Below are 25,651 nucleotides of genomic sequence, written 5' to 3'. Positions count from 1 at the left end.
TTGAACATTAGATTAACATCTTATAACCATCAGAATTTTGAATTTTAAAATCTTACTCTCTGAATAAAATGGAACACTTTCTGTGAGGTCATGTTTTACTGTGCCAGGAAGGTGCTATACCCTACAGACAGAACTTGAAATAAAACCAAAAATCATTGTCCTCTAAAGAATCTTAAAGCAGAAAGATCACTTATATAAGAGACTAAACCCATATGATTCTCCTGGTCTCTAAAGACTACAAAATATTCCACTTAGATAAAAATTCATTTATATAACTGTTTTAGGAATATGAGGTATAAATAAATAAGAGAAATAATTTTTAAAATGTCATAACTTATAGGAAAATTATTCATTGATTCTGTAAAAGAAGGAGTGTAATGCTTTGTATGAAAGATGCCCCCTTCTTCCACCTAAGGTCATGTTTCTATTCCAAAGTTTTCCCATGCCACTTTTCATTTCTGCATTCTCAGGGTGAGAATTATGGGGTTCAACATGGGAGTAATGAAAATTAAAACTACAGTCATGAATTTATCAATGGGAAGGGTAGAAATACGCCTAGCATACAGGGATATACAGGGAACAAAAATAAAATGACCACAGTTACATGGGATGCACAGATATAGGAGGCTTTGTGATTCACTTCCAAACCATGCGTTTTAAGAGAATGTAATATGACCCCATAAGAAACCAGAAGAATGAAGAAGATGACAGTGTAAATTGCCCCTCCATTAACTATCACAGAAAGTCCAATGAAGTGGGTATCGGTGCAAGGAAGTTTCAGTAACAGGTACATGTCACAGACACAGTCATCAATGACATTGGGTCCACAGAAAGGGAGCTGAGGAATAAAGAGAAACTCAACCAAGGAGTGCAGAAAGTTTGCAGTCCAGGCCACCAGCAGCATGAGAACATACACCCACCAATTGATGATGATCAAATAATGGAGAGGTTTACAGCTGGCTACATATCAGTCATAGACCATCATCACCAGGAGAATGACTTCAGCACCAGCATATAAATGATCTATAAAGACTTGAGTTGGAGTTCCCGTCGTGGCGCAGTGGTTAAAGAATCCGACTAGGAACCATGAGGTTGCGGGTTTGGTCCCTGCCCTTGCTCAGTGTTTTAACAATCTGACGTTGCCATGGGCTGTGGTGTAGGTTGCAGAAATGGCTCGGATCCCTGTATTGCTGTGGCTTTGGCGTAGGCCGTGGGCTAGAGCTCTGATTCAACCCCTAGCTTGGGAACCTCCATATGCCATGGGAGCGGCCCAAGAAATGGCAAAAAGACAAAAAAAAAAAAAAAAAAAAAAAAAAAAAAAAAAAAAAAAAAAGAAAAGACGGGAGTCAGGCAAGCCTGGAAGGAAATAATCTTTTTCTCATGAAGTAAGTCAATGATCATTTTGGGAGCAATGGTAGTGGGATAGATAGTATCTATAAATGATAAATAGGTCAGGAAAAAGTACATGGGGAAGCCCAGGGACCTGCTGGCTTCAATGGTCACAACAATAAGGAGATTGTCTACTATGGTCACAATGTAGATGAGTTAGAATGTGAAAAATAGAACTTCTTGCATCTCAGGATTTTGTGTGAACCCCAGGAGGAAAAATTCAGTCACATCGTCCCTATTTTCCATGTGCTCACATGAAGGTGTTGATCAGGTGTCAGAGGCTGCAAATAAAATTGTTGATAATGAATTTGAGAAAATTGAAAGATTGTGTCAAAAAGGTGATGCCTTACTCAACAATGTTTGCTCCACAGTACATCACACAGAATAGCTCTTTAGAAAAGGAGATGCTGGAGTTCCCGTCATGGCACAGTGGTTAATGAATCTGGCTAGGAACAATGAGGTTATGGGTTCGATCCTTGGCATTGCTCAGTGGGTTAAGGATCCAGCATTGCCATGAACTGTGGTGTAGGTTGCAGATGCAGTCTGGATCCTGCATTGCTATGGCTCTGGCGTAGGTGGGCAGCTACAGCTCTGATTAGATCCCTAGCCTGGGAACCTCCATATGCCACAAGAGTGGCTCTAGATAAGGTAAAGAGACAAAAAAAAAGAAAAAGAAAATGATAAGTTGGTCTCTACTTTCACAAGTATAGCATTCATTTTCTCAAGTTCCTTGCTTCAACTATAATGATGAGACCTCAGTATTCTAACTGGATAGTGTATGGTAGTGGGCACATCTGTGAGATGATCTACCAAAAGTCAAAAAAGCTGAATGGCCCTAATTCCCTGCAGTGTACTTTTTGATAGTTCAGGTTCTAAACTCTTGTTTGGAATTTGAGTCTTAACTTACCAAATGTGTGACCTGGGTAAGTTAACTCAACATTGTTTATGTAATGAAATATAATGTTATCTAACACAGAGGATGGTTTAGGCATTAAATAGGATAATGCAAATAATGATCTCCAAAAACTGAGAAACAATGAGCACTAAATAAACTCAAAATATGATTTGTGGTTTTTTATTCCCCCATGTAAATATGGTGCCACATCTCTAGAATTAGTTTTGCATAAGTTCCCCCCAAAGTCCATTCTCTTGTCTAATTATCAAAAGGATCATGCTCTGAGGGATGGGTGGATTGACTGAGTCATTATCATATAAAACTATAGAAGATTTCCTATTTTCATTATTCACATTTATGTATGGAATTCCCCTTGTCTGTCTTTCTCCATATTTAATTCTCTTCGTTGAAATGTATCATTAAAACTAATTTATTCTGATGGATATTCTTTATACATATCAGGAGGTCAACTGGGTGCATGGTATGACATAATTATAAGACCCTAAAGTTGATAAAATATGCAGATTATTAACCCACAGATGGAAATGATATTGGCATTGTCCTTAAGATTCTGCAAATCTTGTATCTAACATATTCATGAATTCTATTGCCACAGATGCTAAAATTCACTATCTGATATAGTATAAATACAGGTCAATGAACATAATGAGTATCTTAATGTCTCTGAACTCAAGTTTTCACATTGTAAGTTTTGAGTTTCCCTTGTAATAAGAAGCTGTTAACATAGCAAAAAGTTAATGCTATTGGGGGTTTATAGTGTTACAGATATTTTTACACCAGTGTTACTAGCAGCTTTACTCACAATAGCCAAAAGGTACAAACAACCCAAATGTCCATCCACTAATGAATGTATAAACAAGTTGTGGTGCATAAAATGTAATATCATTCAGCCTTAAATAGGAGGGAAATTCTGATGCTTGCTACAACAGGGATAAACCTTGGAAATATTATGCTAAATGCAATAAGTCTTACACAAAATGGCAAATATTTTATCATCTCCCATTTATGAGGCACCTAGAATAGTCATATTTAAAGAAACAGAAAGTACATACATGCTTACCAGAGACTGAGGGATGAGGAGATGTGGAATTATTGTTTAATGAAAGAAGAGTTTCAGTTTGAGATGAAGAAAAATTTCTGCATGGAGTTTCTGTTGTGGCTCAATGAAAACAAACCCAACTAATATCCATGAGGATGAGGGTTTTTTGATACCTAGCCTCACTCAGTGGTTTAAGGATCTGGCTTTGACATGAGCTGTGGTGTAGGTCACAAATGTAGATTGGATCCCAAGTTTCTATGGATGTGATGTAGGCTCCAGCTGCAGCTCTGATACAACCCCTAGCCTGGGAACTTCTATAAATTCCATATGCCACAACTTTGGCTATAAAAAGCAAAAAGAAAGAAAGAAAGAGAGAAAGAGAGAAAGAAAGAAAGAAAGAAAGAAAGAAAGAAAGAAAGAAAGAGAGAAAGAGAGAAAGAAAGAGAGAAAGAAAGAGAGAAAGAAAGAGAGAAAGAAATTTAAAAAAGAAAGAAAGAAAGAAAGAAACAGAAGATGAACCTGCTTGCTGGCCAAAAGGCACATGAAATAATGCTCAACATCACCAATAAGTCAAGAAATTAAAATCAAAACTACTTTGAGGTGCAACCTCACACAAGTCAGAATAGTCATTATTGGTAAGTCTACAAATAACAAATTCTGTAGAGGGTGTGGAGAAAAGGGAATCCTCCTCTTACATTGTTGGTGGGAATGTAAAGTGGTACAACCACTATGGATTACAGTATGGAGGTACCTCAGAAAACTAAATATATAACTACCAGCAACGCCACTCCTAGGCATATATCTGGACAAAATATTCAGTGAAAGAGATACATGTACCCCTATGTTCATAACAGCATTATTCACAATAGTCAAGACATGGAAACAACCTAAATGTCCAGTGATGGATGAATGGATTAAGAGTATGTGGTACATATACACAGTGTAATACTACTCATCCATTAAAAAGAATGACATAATACCCTTTGCAGCCACACAAATGGAACTAGAGACTCTCATACTAAGTGAAGTAATTCAGAGGAGAAGTACAAATACCATATAATATCACTTATATCTGGAATCTAATATATGACACAGATGTACATATATATACAGAAAATAAATAAAATCATGGACATGGAGAAGACACTTGTGGTAGTCAAGAGGGAGGGAGAGGGAGTGGGAGGTACTGGGAGTCTGGGATTAGTAGATGAAAGCTCTTGTATTTGGAATGGTGAGGGATGAGATTCTGCTATATAGCCCAAAGAATTATAAATCTGATCACTTTTGATGGAATATGATAGAGGATAATGTGGAAGAAATGTATATATACATATAACTTGGTTACTTTGCTGTACAGCAGTTGTTTACAAAACATTGTAAATCAACTATAGTAATTTTTTAAATAAAAAAGTTCTGGAGATGGAGAATGGTTTGGATACACAATAATTTGTTTTCATATTTTACCACAACTAAAAAAATTACCGAAGGACATAAAATATCCACACAGAATAAGAACATTCAAAGATACAATGCACAAGATTATAATTTGTAAAGTGTTACCATAAACCTTAATATTATCTTCAATATATTAAAATAGGAAATAAATAACAGGTGGAATACATAAATTATATAAAGTAATCTAAAAAATTATTGCAAGAACCATATATATGTCATGTTTTATTATGTTATGCTATATTTACTCTACTTCACTTTGCATTTAAACAATTCTAACACAATATATTTGAAAAACTTACTGTTTTTGTATTTATTCCAATAGAATTTTATAAAAATAGAGAAAATGATTGTAATATATTATTCCTGGAACTTCTGGCATAAAAAATTTCAGGTCAAATTATAAGAGCTGCATCTTAAAAAAAAAGATACATATTTCATTTTAAGTAACTATTTTGCCCATTTTGTATAACAGTGAGAATTTCTGTGAATATGGTACCTGGGTTTCTATTTCCTCCTTGTTCCAAATCCAGTCTTCTCCAATTCTATCTTTGGTCCTCAAAGATGAAGTTTAAGTTTGATGAATATTAGCAGGATCACCAGCACAACAACCCCTGCTGTGATGGCAGAGAAAAAGCAGAACGCCCATTGTCACTGCAGCTGGAAGGGCTTTGTCACATAAGGATACATCTCTGCCAGTACTAAGGATGACAATCTTCTCAAGCTTTTATAAACATTTTTCAGTTTGGATTATAGACCTATTCATAGTTGGCTTCCATAGTATAGAGTTGATATTGTGATAACTCATCAAAATTTAATTCTTCCATTGAAAATATATATCAAGTAAAAAATTTAAGTTGCATTATTATGTTTAACTGACCAAATTAATTAAACAAATATTTAATATTTTAGTCAATAAAATAGAGACTTCAATAATTAAAGAAACAATCTTTTTTTGGATATTTTAAAACATTTACATGAGTATTTTAATGTAGTTCATACCTAGTAAGGTAATGGATTTCATTGTACATGTGATGGTAACATTAATACCCAAGGAGAAATCATCTCCCAGGTAAGAGAAAATTTATCTGGAGTGTTAAAACAGTTTGTCACCAAGGCTGCTTTTTCAAGATTAAATTCACTGAGGAATGATGCTCGAGAGAACCGAGCCCTTCCACATTATGTGTCCATAGTTTGTATACAAATTGTATATTTTCAGAGGCTTCTCCTGGCCAGTTGGTTTAGGGGAATTAAATGGAAAAAGTATCATTCTAACAACAAAGAGAAAGTAATTTCTTAATAGCAAAGACATAAGTTATTTTGACTAAGAATATTTATTTTCAATTAATCAGTGTATATTTGAAATTCTCAAATCCAAGGTGGCACTGAATGAAGTACAAGATTAAATCTTTATGTGTGGCAGACATACTTATTGAAATTATTGCTAATCAATTTACTAAATGTTTCCACTTAACTAATTCTGCATGCAAAATTGCAGCTTAGAACTTCATCTAAAAGAAAAGACTCATAAAAGAACTGCAGAAGGACTATATTGCTTGTCTATTCTAAATGTCATAGTTTATACATACCAACCCCCAAATCCACTACCTACTATACATCACAGGGAACTATATTCAATCTCTTAGGATAGAACATTATGGGAGATAGTATGAGAAAAAAATATATATGTATGTATGTAAATACTTACACGGACACACACACACACACACACACATATATATTTTATATGGTGATGGGTCACTATGTTTTACAACAGAAAGTGACACAATAGTGTAAATCAACTATGCTTTAATAAAAATATACAAAAAATAAAAAGTTAATAAATAGATGATAAAAATAACTACAGAAATAGGTAATTCATACTTATAATTTGAAAGAGACTACTGTAAATTAACTCAAGAAGGAAAACATAAGAACTAAATCCAGATGTCTTTTATATAGGTATGGCCTGTCCTTAAATCTGAATTCCCTTACAGATGGTCTAACAAAACATACAATACAATAGAATTGACACATAAGATCACATATAAATAACACATGCAACATAAATATGACAATAAGAATATATAAATTTAAAATTAAGTGTAAAGAGGCAAATATCAAATTCAAGCAGAGAGATCTCTTGAACTTAAGGTCCACACCTGAGAGGAATCTGAAAAAATTCTAAAAGATTGTAGAGAAGAGGGTAGTAAGAATTCAAAGGAAGAAAGACCATTGACATAATCACACATAAAAAAAGTAAATCAGGGACCGAGGCAAGATGGCTGAAGAGTAGGGGGACAAGATCGCCCATTCCCACAAACACAACAACAACAAAAAACACATCTACAGGTTAAATGACTCGCACAGAACAGCAACCTATCACTGGCAGAAGAACCTAAACTCCAACAAGGGCAAGAATCTCTTGACATAACTGGGTAAAATGAGAGAAAAGAGGAGAACGAGAGAAGGTGAATCCTAACTGGACAGGTGCGCCCAAAAGGGAACTGTGGAGGAGAAAGGGATCCCACACCCTGGAAAGTCACCTACTTGATGGAAAGATCAACGGAATTGGAGGAATCTCCAAATGCAGAGAAGAGTGAAGCAGTAAGTCTGAGTTGTGAAAAGCAGAGCAAGAACCAAAAAGATCATGTGAAGTACTGCCACAGTCACCAAAAATTGAGACAACTGGGGGGGGTGGGCACTGAGACCTCGGCTCCTGAGGTTATTCCCCAGGGACAGGCTGGGCAGGGCAGTGCGGAGACTGCTTGGGGGGTCAAGGAAATGGTCTGTCAGGTTTGACAGGGCAGAGACTGCATGGGAAACTAGAAAGCAGAGAGTCATGGGGGGAGGGAGCAATATGCTAAGGGCTGGGAAGTGGAAAGCCACATCAGAGGGAACTTGGGAGAAAAGCTGGATCTGCTGGAGAGAAGGAACCAGTGTTGGGGAGGGGAGAGAAGAAGGGGTGGGCCCCCATAGAATACTCTCCATGACAAAGCCAGCTCACTCGCCCACCAGCTATCAGAAAGCTGTGCTTCCCGGTGCATAACACCTCCTGCTACTCCTCACACATTCACCCAGACTGGGGCTGGCTGCCATCCCAGAAGGCTGGCCTCAAAATTACTGGAAGCCCACCACCGCAGGGGCTTTCCCTGCCCTGGCCTGCTTGCCCTCTGGAGGGGCTACACACCCACAGAACAGCACCAAACACTGCCACCCCCCGAGAAAAGGCCTGCAGCCTAGAAAAGCTAGAACAAGCTCGGCTGGGCTGTGAGAATTCTGCCTACATTCTCAGGGAGTCCTTCAGAGTTGGGCTGACCTAGGGAAGAGCCTCTTGGGGTATGAGCACACAGCTAGGTGCTCCAGACCTTTGGGGGTGCCACACTCCCACAGAACAGCTGCCCAGCACTGCCAGCCCCCTGCAAGAGTCCCACAGACCAAAAACATCAGAGCAAACTCTGCCCGGCCCAGTGAAATCTGCTTCCATCGTGGTGCAGACCTCCCAGTCCTGTCTGCCCTCAGGAAGTCCTCCTTTGCTTCAGAGAGAACCTGTTAGCTCCACCAATACTCCAGAAAAGCCACACTGCCTCAAAAAAGACTGACCAACAACACCAGCCCTCAGGAAACATTCCACGGCAGTGCCAAGGCAAACACTGCCCAGCCATCAGGAGGAAAACTCCACCAAGAAAAAGAAAACAACAAGAAAGATGAAGAAGCTGAGAAACCACCCCCTGTCAAATGAACAGGAGAACTCACCTAAAACAGTCAACAATGAAACAGATCTCTGCAGCCTGACAGACCTGGAGTTCAAAAGAGAAATAGTGAAGATACTGAAGGAATTAAGAGAAGATAGGAACAGTAATGCACACACCCTCAGAAAGGAACTAGAAAATATAAGGAGGAGCCAAGAAAAACACAAAAATTCATTTGCAGAGATACAAACTGAACTACGGGCAGTAAAAACCAGAATGAATAATGCAGAAGAACAAATTAGGTATGTGGGTGGTAAAATAATGGAAATCACCCAATCAGGTCAGCAGACAGAAAACCAAATGAAAAAATAGGAAAGCAATATATGAGACCTATGGGATAATATAAAGCAGGCCAATCTATGCCTAATAGGAATTCCAGAAGGAGTAGAAAAAGATATGGGGATGGAAAATATCCTTGAAGAAATTATCACTGGAAACTTCCCAAACCTAAAGGATACTTAGCTCAAGATACAGGAAGCACAGAGGGCCCCAAACAAGTTGAACCCAAATAGACCCACACCAAGACACATTATAAAAAGAAATGACAAAAGTTAGTGATAAAGAGAGGATCCTAAAGGCAGCAAGAGAAAAGCAGAATGTTACCTGCAAGGAAACCCCCATAAGATTATCAGCTGACTTTGCTACAGAAACTCTACAGGCCAGGAGGGAATGGCAAGAGATATTTAAAGTGCTAAAAGGAAAAAAATAATATGCAACCTAGAATACTCTATCCAGCAAGAATAACATTTAAAATAGAAGGGGAAATAAAAATTTTCTCCAGCAAACAAAAGCTAAAAGAATACACCAATACAAAACCCAGGCTAAAAGAAATACTGAAAGGGCTTCTCTAAACCAAATGAAAGGGAAGAAAAAGAAAAATAAAAAAGAGGAAGTTCGAGGATTGAGGAAACGACAAACAGAGAGCAGTCACTCAAAAAAGCCAGCATACAGATTTAATCATGAACATGTTCCAAATAAAATAAAATTAAAAAGAAAAAAAAGAGTCATCAAAATCATAAAATGTGGGAAAGGGATGTTAGGAAATAAATAGAGCCCTTTTTTTGTTTGTTTGTTTCACTTCGTAAATTCAGTACAGTAATGAAGTGTTTGAACCTACAAGATCATCAGGCTAAAACACACAATTATAGGAAGGGGTTAGCATACTCAAAAAATAGGGCAAGCACAAGCCAAAACCAAACATTGCACTCACAAAAAATGAAAAGAAAAAAACACTCAAGGAGAAAATAACTGGAGATCAGTCAACCAAAAAAAGAAAGGAAGAGTGGAGAACCATAGAATCAACTGGAACACGAGGTTCAAAATGGCAATAAATAATCATCTATCAATTAGCACCTTAAATGTCAATGGACTGAATGCCCCAATCAAAAGACACAGCGTGGCTGAGTGGATAAAAAGGCAAAAACCTTCAATATGCTGCCTACAAGCAACTAACCTTAGAACAAAGGATACATATTGATTGTAAGTGAAGGGGTGGGAAAAATATTTCACGCCAATAGACATGACAAGAAAGCAGGAGTTGCAACACTCATATCAGAAAAATATACTTTAAAACAAAACACATAAAGAAAGACAAAGGACACTACTTAATGATTAAGGGATCCATCCAAGAAGAGGATGTTACTATCGTCAACATATATTCCCCAAATCCAGGAGCACCCAGATACATACAACAAATATTAACAGACATAAAGGGAGAAATCGATGGGAATACAATCATAGTAGGAGACCTTAATACTCACCTCACACCAATGGACAGCACTCTAGACAGAAAACCAATAAAGCAACAGCAATCGTAATGGAAACAATAGAAAAGTTAGACTTAATTGATATCTTCAGGACACTACATCCAAAAAAAATCAGAATACACATTCTTCACAAATGCACATCGAACATTCTCAAGAATCGACCACATATTGGGACACAAAGCTAACCTCAACAAACTTAGGAGCATAGAAATTATCTCAAGTAACTTCTCTGATCCCAAGGCCATGAAAATAGAAATCAACCATGGGAAAAGGAATGAGAAAAATCCTACCACATGGAGACAAAAATGATACTAAAAAACCAACAGGTCACTGAGGAAATCAAGAAGGACACTAAAAAATACCTGGAAACAAAGGATAATGAAGACACAACCTCTCAAAAATCTATGGGAGGCTCAAAAAAGAAGAAAGATCCCAAATTGACAACTAAACCCTCCACCTAAAACGAATTAGAAAAAGAACAGAAAAAAAAAGTCAGCAGAAAAAAATCATAAAAATCAAAGAGGAATTCAATAAAATAGAGATTCAAAAAACAATAGAGAAAATTAATAAAACCAAGAGCTGGTTCTTTGAAAAGGTAAACAAAATTAACAAACCCCTGGCCAGACTCACCAAAAAGAGGAGAGAAAGAACCCAAATACACAAAATTATAAATGAAAATGGAGACATCAAAACAGATACTGCAGAAATACAAAAAAAAAAAAAAACAGAAGAGAATACTATGAACAACTATATGCCAACAAGTTTGACAATCTGGAAGAAATGGACAATTTTCTAGAATGTTACAGCCTGCCAAACCTGAATCAAGCAGAAACAGACCAACTGAACAGACCCATCACTAGAAATGAAATTGAAGAGGTCATAAAATCACTCCCTACAAATAAAAGTCCAGGACCAGATGGCTTCACAGGCGAATTCCATCAAACATATAAAGAGGAATTGGTGCCCATCCTCCTTAAACTCTTTCAAAAGGTTGAAGAAGAAGGAATACTCCCAAAGACATTCTATGATGCCACCATCACCCTCATTCCAAAACCAGACAGAGATACCACCAAAAAAGAAAACTATCAGCCAATATCATTGATGAATATAGGTGCAAAAATTCTCAACAAAATCTTAGCCAACCGAATCCAACAACACATCATAAAAAATCATACACCGTGACCAGGCAGGGTTCATCCCAGGTTCACAAGGATGATTCAACATATGCAAATCAATCAACGTCATACACATCATTAACAAAAGAAAAGTCAAAAATCATATGATCATCTCAATAGATGCAGAAAAAGCATTTGACAAAGTTCAACATCCATTCATGATCAAGACCCTCGCCAAAGTGGGTATAGAGGGAACATTCCTGAACATACTCAAAGCCATTTATGACAAACACACAGCAGATATAATCCTCAATGGGGAAAAACTGAAAGCCTTCTCACTCAAATCTGGAACAAGACAGGGATGCCCACTCTCACCACTGCTCTTCAACATAGTTTTGGAAGTCCTAGCCAAAGCAATTAGACAACCAAAAGAAATAAAAGGCAGCCTTATAGGAAGAGAAGAGATAAAACTGTCAGTGTATGCAGATGACCTGATACTATACATAGAAAACCCCGAGGATGCCAAGCCAAAAACTACTGGAACTGATTACTAAATCCAGCAAAGTAGCAGGATATAAGATTAACATTCAGAAGTCAGTTGCTTTTCTGTATACTAACAATGAAATATTAGAAAAGGAATACAAAAATACAATACCTTTTAAAATTAAACCTCACAAAATCAAATACCTCGGAATACACCTGACCAAGGAGGTAAAGGACCTATATGCTGAGACTATAAAATTTTAATCAAAGAAATGAAAGATGTAATGAAGTGGAAAGATATTCCATGTTCATGGATTGGAAAAATCAACATTGTAAAAACGGCCATACTACCCTATCAAATTACCCATGACATTTTTCACAGAACTAGAACAAACTATCCAAACATTCATATGGATCCACAAAAGACCCAGAATTGCCAAAGCAATCCTGAGAAATAAATACCAAGCAGGGGGCATAACTCTCCCAGACTTCAAGCAATATTACAACGCCACAGTCATCAAATCAGTGTGGTACTGGTATCAAAACAGACAGACAGACCAATGGAACAGAATAGAGAACCCATAAATAAACCCTGACACCTATGGTCAATTAATCTTTGACAAGGGAGGCAAGAATATAAAATGGGAAAAAGAAAGACTATTCAGCAAGCATTGCTGGGAAACCTGGACAGCTGCATTAAAAGCAATGAAACTAGAACACACCCTCACACCATGCACAAAAATAAACTCAAAATGGCTGAAAGACTTAAATATACAACAGGACACCATCAAACTCCTAGAAGAAAACATAGGTAAAAAACTCTCTGACATCAACATCATGAAGATTTTCTCAGGTCAGTCTCCCAAAGCAATGGAAATCAGAGCAAAAATAAACCCATGGGACCTAATCAAACTGAAAAGCTTTTTTTTTTTTTTTTTTTTTTTTTTTGCGCAGCAAAGGAAAGCCAAAAGAAAACAAAAAGACAACTGACAGAATGGGAGAAAATAGTTTCAAATGATGCAATGGACAAGGGCTTAATCTCCAGAATATACAAGCAACTTATACAACCCAAAAACAAAAAAGCCAATAAATCAATGGAAAAATGGGCAAAAGACCTGAACAAACATTTCTCCAAAGAACATATACAGATGGCCAGCAAACACATGAAACATGCTCAACGTCACTGATTATAAGAGAAATGAAAATCAAAACTACGATGAGATACCACCTCATACCAGTCAGAATGGCACTCATTAATAAGTCCACAAATAACAAGTGCTGGAGAGGTTGTGGAGAAAAGGGAACCCTCCTGCACTGTTGGTGAGAATGTAAACCGGTACAGCTACTATGGAGAACACTTTGGAGTTACATTAGAAATCTATACATAGAATTACCATGTGGCCCCACAATCCCACTGTTGGGCATATATCCGGACAAAACTCTCCTTAAAAGAGACACATGCACCCAGATGTTCATTGCAGCACTAGTCACAAGCCAGGACCTGGAAAAAAACCAAACCTCCATCCACAGATGATTGGATTAGGAAGAATAGGTATATATACACAAAGGAATACTACTCAGCCATAAAAAAGAATGGCATAATGCCATTTGCAGCAACATGGATGGAACTAGAGGCTCTCTTCCTGAGCGAAATGATCCAGAAAGACAAAAACAAATACCATATGATATCACTTATAACTGGAATCTAATATCCAGCACAAATGAACATCTCCACTGAAAAGAAAATCATGGACTTGGAAAATAGATGTGTGGCTGCCTGATGGGAGAGGAGGGAGTGGGAGGTTTTGGGAGCTTGGGCTTATCAGACACAACTTAGAATAGATTTACAAGGAGATCCTGCTGAGTAGCATTGAGAACTATGTGTAGTTACTCACACTGCAACAGAACCAAAGGTGGGGGAAAAATATATACATGTAAGGATAACTTGATCCCCTTGCTGTACAGTGGGAAAAATAAATTATAAAATAAATAAATAAATAAATAAATAAATATATAAATAAATAAATCATCCTTTGGTAAATAGAAGGTAAAAAAAAAACTAAAACAATGGAGTAACCTCTTAAGAATAGTCAACTGATCAAAGGAAAATATTCTAGAAATAAATATATAGTATCTGTACATTAAATATAGTAAACAGGGCATATTAAATTAGAGGAGTAGGTTAGATTTTTGGTAAATTTGTTAAAAAATGATTTTAAGGTAACAAAACCATTTATAAATTAGATATAAAATCTTTACATACACATTCACACACACACACACACACTTTCTCTTTTTTTCTAAAATATCCTATGCATATAGATGTATACATATATTTAAAGCTTTCAATTCTCATTACTCCAGGAGTTGGATCTGAGAAGATATTGCTGTGGTTTATGTTGGAGTGTTTGGCCTAGGGTTTCCTCTAAGAGGTTTATAGTATCTGGTCTTATATTAGGATTTTAATCCATTTTGAGTTTCATTTTGTGTATGGTGTTAGGGAGTGTTCTAATTTCATTCTTTTACATGTAGCTGTCCAGTTTTCCTAGAACCACTTGTAGAACAGGCTGTCTTTTCTCCATTATATATTCTTGCCTCTTTGTCATAGAATAGTTATCTGTAGGTGTGTGTTTAATTCTGGTTTTTCTTTCCTGCTACACTGATCCACACTTCTGTCTCTGTGCCAGTACCATATGGTTCTGATGACTGTAGGTTTGTAGTATAGTCTGAAGTCAAGGAGCCTGATTTCTCCAGCTCCATTTTTTTTCTCAGAATGGCTTTCACTACTCTGGGTCTTTGGTGCTTCAAAAAAACCTTAAAAACAAAAATTAAAAATGTGATTAATTTTATGAACATTATGATTAATTAAAATCCAAAATTTATAAAACACATTCTGCAGCTCAATACCAAAACAAACAACCCTAGGTAAAATAAGTGGGCAGCAAATCTAAACAGACAATTATCCAAAGAAGACAATACCACTCCTGGGCATCTATCCAGAGAAAACCATGACTCAAAAATGTACATGTGCACAAATGTTCATTGCAGCACCTTAAACAATAGCCAAGACATGGAAATAACCTAAATATTCATCTACAGAAGAGTGGATAAAAAAGATGTGATACATATACACAGTGGAATATAACTCAGCCATTAAAAGGAAAGAAATAGTGGCAGTTGTAGCATCATGCATGTACCTAGAAATTATCATGATAAGTGAAGGTAGGCAGTGAGACACCAACAGTGAAAGGTATTGCTTACATGCAGAATCTTTCTTTGCATAGCATATACTGACTGACTGACTTCAAAAAATTTATGGTTTCCAAATGAGACCGGTTGGGGGGTGTGAGGATGCTCTGGGGTTTTGGGATGGGAATGCTATAAAATTTGGTTGTGGGAGTTCCAGTCATGGCACAGCAGAAACAAATCCGACTAGGAACCATGAGGTTGAGGATTTGATCCCTGGTCTCACTCAGTGGGTTAAGTATCTGGTGTTGCTGTAAGCTGTGGTGTAGGTTTCAGACACAGCTTGGATCTGGCATTGCTACTGCTATGGTGTAGGCTGGAAGCTGTAGCTCTGATTAGACCACTAGCCTGGGAACCACCATATGCCACGTGTGCAGCCCTAAAAAGCAAAAGACCAAAAAAAAATGTGGTTGTGATGATCATTGTACAACTATAAATGTAATAAAATTCATTGAGTAATTAAAAATTAAAGTTTTAAATTCAAATACATAATTAAACTGGAAGAAAATATTTATTAATTTTCAAGTAAACTTTACTTAAAAAAGGTATAAACTCTAATGATAGTGACTGACAACATTAAAATAAAAAGTATAACACTTCTACACTATAAAAGCACTATATAGGAAAATTTTTTGCTTTATACTATAGTATAGAAAATCTTAAATCAATGTCATTTTGAACATGTCTATTACATCAAACAAAATGTATGAAAAAGCAATTCATAAAAAGGTACCAATGGCAAAATATTTCACTATAAGCTAAATAAATGCAAATTCTTGATTTAAAATAAAATATAAATTTGATTATAACATAAAATTATAAATATTTTAAAAAATTGGTGTTCAGTAAGACTGTGGAAAAGAAGGAAAAAATATATAGGAAGACAGTTATTAAAAGATATGAAGGAATATTTGTGAAATTTTTCAAAATTTAAGAGCTTTAATGATGTAACTGAGTACAGAGGGCAGAAAGAATCAATTGTCAATTGCCTCTATGCGATTCAAATTTAAAAATCCCAATAGCTTTTTTTTTTAACATGACAAGCTGACTTAAAAGTATATGGAAAAACGAAGCCCCAATTTAGCCAAATCACCTCACAAAAAAGACTAATTTGAGATTTGTCATGTTAGACTTGAAAGCTAATTAAAAATGTTTCACTTATTTTAAATAAGCTAACTTATTATATGATTACAAGTTTAGAAAAATTGATTAGTTTACAGTAATGGATAAGCCACAACTAGACTCAGACGTAAGTAAAAGCTCAACATGTGAAAGGATGGACAATTCGATAAGTGAATCTTAGACAATAAGTTATCTCTCTTAGGAAAAAAAATAAATAGCACATTTACTTTAAAGTGTATGCAAAAATCAATGTTCAATGAATTAAAATTGGAAATTTAAATGTACAAAATGTTGAAATATTTAGACCAAAATATAGATTGATAATTTTTCTGATCATACAGGAGAAAATTGAACATTAAGAAAGACATAGAAGTACTAACACTCCACATAAAGAAATCTGATTACATTTAGAAGTTCCTATTCATCAAGTGATATGACAGAAATGTAGAAAAGGAAAAAACACAAACTAGAAAAAGACCTTTGTAATGCCTAGGTAAAAACAAAACAAAACAAAACAAAACAAAACAAAAAAACCATAATAAGAACAGAGGATTTCTAAAGAACTACAACAAATGTATAACAGAAAAAAAAACCAGGAATTCCTGCTGTGTACAGTGGGTTAATAACCCACAGGCTCTGTGGAGGCATGGGTTTGATCCCTGGCCCAGCACATAGGTTTATGGATCTGAAATTTCTGCAGCTTTTGAACAGTTTTCAGCTCTGGCTCAGACTCTATACCTGGACTGGGAACTTCCGTATGCTGCTGGGATGGCAAAAAACAGAAAAAAAGGAAAAGAAAGAGAAAAGAAGAAAGAAAAGAAAAATTTCCCAATAGAAAATTTGGCAAAATTAAGGATAATAAAAAATGAATGATTGATAAAAATGAAAATAGGCTCAAATTAAATAGCAGTAAGTATCGCAAAATAAAAACCACAATAAAGTCATAGTCTTATTAGGTTTTCAAATATATTAAAAATCTGACCATATCAAAGGTTGGTTGGGATATAGACTGGTGGATCTTTTTCCTCCTGCTGGCAGGACTGCACCCACTAATTCAACTTTAGAAGGCAATTGCAACGATCAGCCAAAAGTTAATTTGTGTACACCGTACTAACACAAAAGCCTGCCTTTTAGAATGTTCATAGCAGCACTATATGCAATATCAAAAACTGGAAACAACCCAAATGACCACTGATGGAATGAATACATAATCAGTGATTGATTCAGGCTTGGAATAATTTACAGCAGGAAAAATGATGGGACTAGAGAAACATGTAAAAATATGATCAAATCTTAGCAACTTAACCCTGTTGATAAAAGTAAGATCTGGAAAATTAGGTACTACATAGTATAATTTTAATAAAGAATATGAAATTCCAAGTAATATACATTGACTTCATTATATATATATATATGTGTGTGTGTGTGTGTGTGTGTGTATATATATATATATATATATATATATATATATATGAAAATTAGGTACTACATAGTATAATTTTAATAAAGAAATACCATATGATATCACTTATAACTGGAATCTAATATCCAGCACAAATGAACATCTCCACTGAAAAGAAAATCATGCACTTGGAAAATAGATGTGTGGCTGCCTGATGGGAGAGGGAGGGAGGGGGAGGGATCGGGAGCTTGGGTTTATCAGACCCAACTTAGAATAGATTTACAAGGAGATCCTGCTGAGTAGCATTGAAAACTATATCTAGATACTCATATTGCAACAGAACAAATGATGGGGGAAAAAATGTATACATGTAAGGATAACTTGATCCCCTTGCTGTACAGTAGGAAAAAAAATAAATTAAAAAATAAATAAATAAAATTTAAAAAGAATATGAAATTCCAAGTAATATACATTGACTTCATTTTATATATATAGTTAAACTATTTTTATTGATGGTTAATGAAAAGTCAATTATTGAGATTACCTCTGGGAAGGGGCAGGGGAGGCTGTCAGGAAGGCATATACAGTTAGTTTCAATGATATTGGTCATATTCTTGGTAAGACTGTACAAAGTTTAAATATAAATTGCATATATTATTCAAAAATCATAATAAAATTTTAAAATAAAAATTCTAAAAACATTTTAGTTGAAAATAAAATTCTTACAAAGCTTAGATGATGTTCCATAACACAAAGAAAGCAAATCTGTCTGCTTCCTTGTTTTTGATTTTTCAGAATGGGCTGCAGACTGAGAAAAACCTGATTTGTTACATAAAATTAGAAAACAAAATTTTGTTTATACAAAAACAAATTATAACTAAATCTATAAGTAAAAACTATTTAGATCAAGCATGACTTGTAGGGAACACACTGCTTACACAAAATAATGTATTTCTTTACCCAGATATTCAGATTCATTAAGATGAAATCAGAAGCTCTCTCTACTCTATGAAGAATGGCAAAAATACACATAATGACTAGTGAGGAAAAGACTGAAAATATGTTTACAAATTGTATTAGTGTGGTTCTTTATCCTAATAATCAAGATATAGACTCCATTTTCCTCACCAACTACATTTCATCTAACAATGTGCTCACTGACAGTGTCTTTAACCAAACATGATATCTTCTCCCTTTTAAGTACCCTTAAATATGAATGCATGAACACTGACATGAAGAGTGGATATCATTTATTTGGGTGAAAGTAAAATTTCAAGGGTAGCTTATTTTCCACTTTTGAAAAGATAATTCACTTTCTTTTAAAGTCTGATTTTAATATAAACTAAAAAATATAGTTAGAAGATAAACTTAGTTTATTTTTCCTTGTAATAGCACAAATAACTCTGTCTTTTATTTAACTTGAAGAAGTTCTCTAATAGATTGATTCTAACCTCAAAGTACAATTTATGCTACTCTTTGATGCTTTTTCAAAGTTAAAGAAAAACATCTCTACAGAATCCATTGATTTGACTAAGTAATCCATTAATAGAATTTACTGCCTATTTGTCACTTTAGGATTAGTAACAACTGTGTTCACTGTGGGAAACATATTCTTATTCTACCTACAGATAACTCTTGATGCCATAGTTTTCCATGGCATTTTTCATCTCCAAGTTTAAAGGGCTCAACATGGGAGTGATGACAGTATAAACCAAAGTTATGGATTTATTAATGGGAAAGTTAGAAACAGGTCTCACATAAAAGAAAATACAAAAAACAGGTAACAAAAAAGGACCAGAACCATGAAATGTGAACTGCAGGTGGATAGGGCTTTGTGCCTCCCTTCCTAACTGTGAGCCTTAAGAGAATTCTGGAAGAACCCATAGGACATTAGTAGAAGGAGAAAGATAACCATACAGATTATGCCACCATTGGCAGTATCAGTGAAACCTGCAATGGAAGTGTCAGTACAGGCAAGTACCAACAGATGGTACATGTCACAAACGAAGTGGTCGATGGCACTGGGGCATCAAAGAGGGAGCTTGTGCACAAAGAGAAGGTGAATCACTGAGTGCATAAAACCTCCAAACAAGGCCACCGTCATCAGTAGGATGCATATCTGTTGATTCATGATGGTCAGTTAATACAGTGGCTTTCATTTGGCCACATAGCAATCAGAGGTCATCACCACCAGAAGGAAGACCTCAGGATCCCCAAACAAGTGTTCTTAAAAGAGCTGTCCCATGCAAACTGGACAGGAAATTGTCTTTTTACCACCGAATAAGTCTGTAATCAGCTTTGGGGAAATGACCTTGGAATAAACCACATCCATGAGCGACAGATAGGCAAGGAAGTAGTACATCAGAGAGCCCAGGGAGGGGCTGGCAAAAACAGTCACCCTAATGAGCAGATTGCCTACCATCATCACAAGGTAGAAGAATAAAAACAGGACAAAAAATGCTTTTTGTCCCTCAGGATCCTTAGTGAGGCCCAGAAGAACAAAATCTGTTACACTGTTACTATGTTCCATTTAATCTTGCATATATGCTATTTCAGAGATAAGAGCTCAGGATACCCAGAGCTGTAATGAGATTGTGAACATGACTATGAATGTATCTGTTATACTATGGAGCACATCTTCATCACTGTATCTCTTACAGTGGTTTTCCCATAATTAACACCTAGTAAATATATACATTGAGGTCTCATCCCAATGAGCCCATTAAAACTTCATTTGGGCGTTTCCACTGTGGGACAGTGGAAATGTATCCATGAGGGTGCAAGTTCAGTCTTTGGCCCTGCTCAGTGGCAGGGATATGGCATTGCTGTGATCTGTGGTGTAGGTCACAGACTCAACTCAGATCCTGCATTGTTGTGGCTGTGGCATGGGCCTGCAGAAGCAGCTCCAATTTGACTCCTAGCCTACCTTGGCTGAGAAATTCTGTATGCCACAAATGTGATCCTAAAATTTTTTTAAAAAAATGATTTTTCCACTCTGTTTCTCCTCATATGGTTTCATTGGGGCCACAAACAAGAGGTTACATCTCTATGTTTTATTGGATCTTCTATAGAGAAGCATAATCAAAGGGCCAACAGGAAGTCATACATTTACTAGAAACTTGATGAAACTATGTCAGTACTTGACACAAGCCAGCAATGACTCTTCAGAAATATACTCCGATGGTGATGATAAACTCAATATTGGTGGAGAGTCGGTCTTTCAAGTTGGTAGCATTTGTACTGAGTACCTTTACAGCATGAACTTATATAGCACCTGAAATAACATCTTTTCTGGAATAACTCCATTAAAACTATGACACGCCACTACAAGATACTCAGTCTTTCATGTCTCAGAGGCTGTTTGGTCTTCATCAATTGCTCATTAAATTTCAAGACACTGGAATTTTAGCTGTATCAAATAACTACAAAATTATTTAACACACCTTTCCCTATAGCAATTACTTGTTCTGACTCTTTGACTGTCATATTTTTAAGGAGTTGTAGTTCTTTTCATTTAATTTTTACCTGTCTGACAACTCTTAACACACATACAGTAAGTATGTAGCACATGTCTGGATATATTTTTGAATTTAACTGACTCATGATTATCACCAACTATTACATTAACAGATTAATAGCTAGTATTTATTTTCAAAACTCTTGGGGTGAGGTAGGTAGTGAGGGAGAAGAAAATACACACTAAAGAAAGAGGCAGATGACAGTGGAATATGGTTTTATTTAAAATGCTTAAATACTGAGAGTGCTCAAAAATAGGACTTCAGTGCCCAGATTTCAGATAGCAATATACTCAAGGGAAAAATCCAAGCTCAGTGTAAGAAAGTATGGTCTTGAGTTCTTTTCTAGGTGTAATTGCAAGGCTGTCTCAGTTTGCTCATTAGAAAATAAAGAGATTGAAGTAGGTGAAGTTAGAATACATTCCAGTCTAACTGTGATAATTTGTATGCAGCCCCTGCTTAATCTATTCTGATAAAACTTTTTATTTATTCAAATTTTTGGTAATTAAATAAAACTTTTCACATTTTTTATTACTTTAATAAAAGCTGGCAAGGGATAAAGGGATCTGACAACTACAAAAACCAAATAATAGCTACAAGGTTCTCATTTGGATTATTCCAATTTAAAATCCCAAATATCTCTGGAAAGAGAGCAAAGTGCAGTGAGTCATGTAGGCTCTGGAGCTTCACTGCCTGTGTTGGAAATTCCACCCTCATTACTCATCATCTAGGTGACCTTGAGCAACTTAATAAACCACTTTATGCCTCAGTGTCCTCATGTTTAGAATGAGGATACCAATGATGCCTCTTAAGGTTTTTTTAATTGCAAGTAAATTTCCTAGACCTCTACCTAGCACCTGCAAAGGCTTAATAAATGATAAGGATTATTAATTAGAACAAATCATATGGATTTTGTCAATTTGATAATAATTATAGACAAAGTCCAGGATTAAAAGGACATTATGCTTATAACTCAGAAACCCCTATTTAGGCATAGGATAAGATTGTAAACCTTAGGAATTAACTTTATTATTATATATTAGTATAATATTTACTTGTTATATAATAAATTTTGACTAGAAACAGTTAGAATAATAGAGAAAAATTTTAGATAAGAAAGAAGAGAAGACTCAAATCAGGAAGGAGATATTTTATTTAAGAAATGGGTAATCACAACTCATAAGAATATTAATGTGATAACTGGCTACATTCTTTTTAAAAAAACTTCAGATTTTATTTTTTTTGGTGAGGATGTACTGGAAGCCCAATTCCCTTAGGGTTCCAGGGGTTACTTAGGAGGCTTACTAGAAAGTCATAACAAGAAAGCATAAAGCACATCTTAGTAAAGAAAAGAAAATTCAAAAAGAAAATAAAAGCTTTGATTTCTCAGAGATCCTACATCTAACGATAAGGACAAAATTACACAAGAGAGAACCATACATTTATAGAAACAAACCCAAAATTTTATGTTATTCACTGTTCAGGAAAATTACAAAATTAGAAAACCTCAAATGTGGACAAGTAAATTCTGTCCAGATAAATTTTATGGGGTGGATAATGTACAGAAAAAGTTCATGCTTTCTTTAAAAGCCAGCTGTGATTAACATTCAACATGACTCATTCATGGTTCCTAGTCGGATTCATTTCTGCTGCACTATGATGGGAACTCCCAATATCTGTAAGATTTTAATAATAAAACCAAGTACATTTTGTATATCCTGGTTAGTTTCTGCATTTTCCTGCCTAAATTTCTCAATTCAGACTTCTTTCAATGAAAATATATGATATTTAAGACATTAGCTATATATAAACATATCATATGAATTTTCAGTGATAATCCTTTGTCAGTTGTTTTAAGAATTCACCTCTTGGGTTTATCCTTGGCCCAAATGCTTCTTTTACTGAGGGTAACTGCAGATACCTCGCATCCATGTGTGACCATAAAACACACAGTAAAGTATGGCTAAGCAGTTGATCTAGAAATAATTTCAAGTGGCCACAAATTGTGTATCACTATGCAGGCTTACCATCACCTCAATCTTTGGGATAAATATAGGACATTCTGACATGGACACCGAGAACACAAAAACTCATAAATAGAGCATAAACATTTACTCTGCAAATATAGTTGAACTTTCTCACCTGCTGGAAAAATTTCTTCAAAGAAAAACAAAACATTGTTTGTATGACAATGCAAAAACTGGCCTAATTAATGGACACTAACTTGATCAAGCTCATTTTTGGTGTGAAAAAAATTAACACAAATTAGTTATTTGAATTTATGATTCTCAATCATTTACAGTTAGGCAATCAAAAAATTATCTTTCTTTGGTTGAGGGTTTAGGATAACATTCATTTATTTCCCTATGTACCTAACAGGAAAAATGGTATATAATAGGAGAAATGCTGGGATTTTAACTTCCTGGAAGAACCAAAAACTGAGTGTTCTTATAGGTACTAATAGCATTCTTCAGGCTTTTAAATAGCTTATCATTAAGGTTGCTTCTTTCTTAACTAAAGGCATGTCTCTGCCTCTCCCCAGCTTAATTTCACAAAATTGGGAAACCCAGAAATATCCACAAGCAATGAATGAAATCTTTGCAAAGAAAATATAACTACACTAACAAAAAATCTGGAAAACTGGATACCAATTGAAAGAAAATCACAAGCTGGACATTAATGTGAGTTTTGAGAAATCTCATGGGCCATTCTATCATAAAAATAATAATTATTCCATTTTTATGTAAAGACACAACTTATGACTTTTATCATAACTGTTTTAAATGAAAGAGAATGTAAGCTCATTATAGACTAGTTTATTAGAATATTTCAAACAAATTCACATTAAAAAAAGACTTCTGGACAGTTTTCTCCCCTAGAAAAATTTTTAGAGAAAAGAGTTTAGGTTCTTACAAATAAATGAATAAATAAACAAACAAACAAATAAATAAATAAATAAATAAAATAAAGTGTAGCAAAGGACCAAATATAGGAAAAGTCTATAATTTGAAAAGACAAAAAATAAAATGAATAATAGTTTATGAATTTCATGTTAGGAAATCTTTAGGTAAGGCAAATCATATTTCAGTAGAAATGAAGGGAGAAACACATCCAAAAATATATCCAACAAAGGAGGACCATACCCTAGCTATGTAAGCTTCTGCTCAAGAGACTCTGATGCTCAGATATATAGAGCTTTGTGACTGAGGAGTTTATGGATGTAGATAGTCAATTCTTGAAAAAACAAGTAATCACATTTCTGCAGACCAGAGTTAAAGCTGATATTGTTGATCAGGCCAGAATTTATGTCAGCTGAAACTGTTAAGATTTTAATTCATTAACCCAATGCTTAATTTCAATCTAGTCCAATAAAGTTATTGTTTCTACCAAAAGGGTTTGTTTTTCCAATAAGAGTCTACCCCCAGCTCAAATCTCTGAGTGCTTCCACTGTTATTTCCTTAATTTGGTTTACACTGGGTTCCACCAAGCATCTGTATCTCTACATATATTTAGTTTGATATTGCATTCTTCTGGGTTATAACAGCTTTAGACAAAGAGTAATCAAATACCTTTGTGAACCAGTTTAAGATATTTACTATGCGCCAAGTCCCATCAAAAGTTGGTGTTTTTTAATACATGGGGGAAATTATGGAAATATGTATAATTGCTTCATTTTGCTGTACATCTGAAACTAAAAAAAAAAATGTGGTAAGTCAAATAAATTCCAATGATTTTTTGAAGTTGGTGGGTTTTTGCCTAATAAATGGATGAAATGAACAAAAATGTCACATGTAGTATGTCTAAGACTTAAAGTGTATGTTTAATGGCGTTCCCATCATGGTAGTGTTTATCGAATCTGACTAGGAACCATGCAGTTGCAGGTTTGATCCCTGGCCTTGCTCAGTGGGTTAAGGATCTGGCATTGCCGTGATCTGTGGTTTAGGTTGCAGACCTGGTTTGGATCCCGTGTTGCTGTGGCTCTGGTGTAGGCCAGTGGCTACAGCTCCGATTCGATCCCTAGCCTTGGAAACTCCATAAGCCACAGGAGTGGTCCAAGAAATGGCAAAAATACAAAAAATAAAAAATAAATAAAGTGTATATTTAAGTTCCAATTCCTTTTTTACCAGTATGTGGTAAAAATTGATAACATTTTTCATTTGGAAAAACATTCTGATATAATCTGTATTACTGTGGACTAAATTATAACTCATCTGGAGAGCAAATATGTACATAGGTATAATACTCTGTGTCTCTTCCTGCCAAATGCTAGTAAAAGCTAATGTTATCTTCCCTCTGAACTAGTTAAAACCTTTCCTAGATCAATAATGTTTTCAATACACCAGAAGGTGTGTTTATGTGTCCCAGTAAGTATAATATAGTGATAATATAAATGATATAGACATTGTCTCAAAATATGTAGTAACCCACAGTAATCCTTTGAGAACTATGTATAC

The 25,651-nt window shown here is 35.3% G+C and overlaps 2 pseudogenes; both read right to left on the bottom strand.

Moving 5' to 3' along the window:
* Nucleotides 1-345: 345 nt before the first annotated feature.
* LOC110258763 lies at nt 346-7,640 on the bottom strand (annotated as a pseudogene).
* An 11,635-nt stretch (nt 7,641-19,275) lies between these two features.
* On the bottom strand, nt 19,276-20,212 carry LOC110258762 (annotated as a pseudogene).
* Nucleotides 20,213-25,651: the final 5,439 nt, after the last annotated feature.

Source organism: Sus scrofa, unplaced genomic scaffold (assembly GCF_000003025.6).
Source record: "Sus scrofa isolate TJ Tabasco breed Duroc unplaced genomic scaffold, Sscrofa11.1 Contig42, whole genome shotgun sequence".
NCBI classification, from domain to species: Eukaryota; Metazoa; Chordata; class Mammalia; order Artiodactyla; family Suidae; genus Sus; species Sus scrofa.
Note: the sequence above shows the minus strand (reverse complement) of the source record. Positions and strands in the feature narration are given on the sequence as shown.